Below are 302 nucleotides of genomic sequence, written 5' to 3'. Positions count from 1 at the left end.
TAAAAGGCCTCAAATTTGAAGTACAATCTGGGATGTCTTTTTCTATCAATTCTTCAATAGGTAGATCTTGCCTTTCCTAAAGGCCGAGGTCAGGGATCTTGGGCCTAAAGAGGTTGGTGACCACTGCTCTAAAGAAACAGGATTCCCTAAATTATCGTCATTGATATCGTTATCGCAATAAATATCAGACATTATCGTGATATATTTTTAAGCCCATATCGCCCATCCCTATTACCCAGTACACGACCTGTTGCTCGCCATTGTAGTAAATCAGCTCAAAAGGGAAATATTTATGACTAATT

Source organism: Sinocyclocheilus rhinocerous, unplaced genomic scaffold (assembly GCF_001515625.1).
Source record: "Sinocyclocheilus rhinocerous isolate Xijiao unplaced genomic scaffold, SAMN03320098_v1.1 scaffold32, whole genome shotgun sequence".
Classification (NCBI taxonomy): domain Eukaryota; kingdom Metazoa; phylum Chordata; class Actinopteri; order Cypriniformes; family Cyprinidae; genus Sinocyclocheilus; species Sinocyclocheilus rhinocerous.
Note: the sequence above shows the minus strand (reverse complement) of the source record.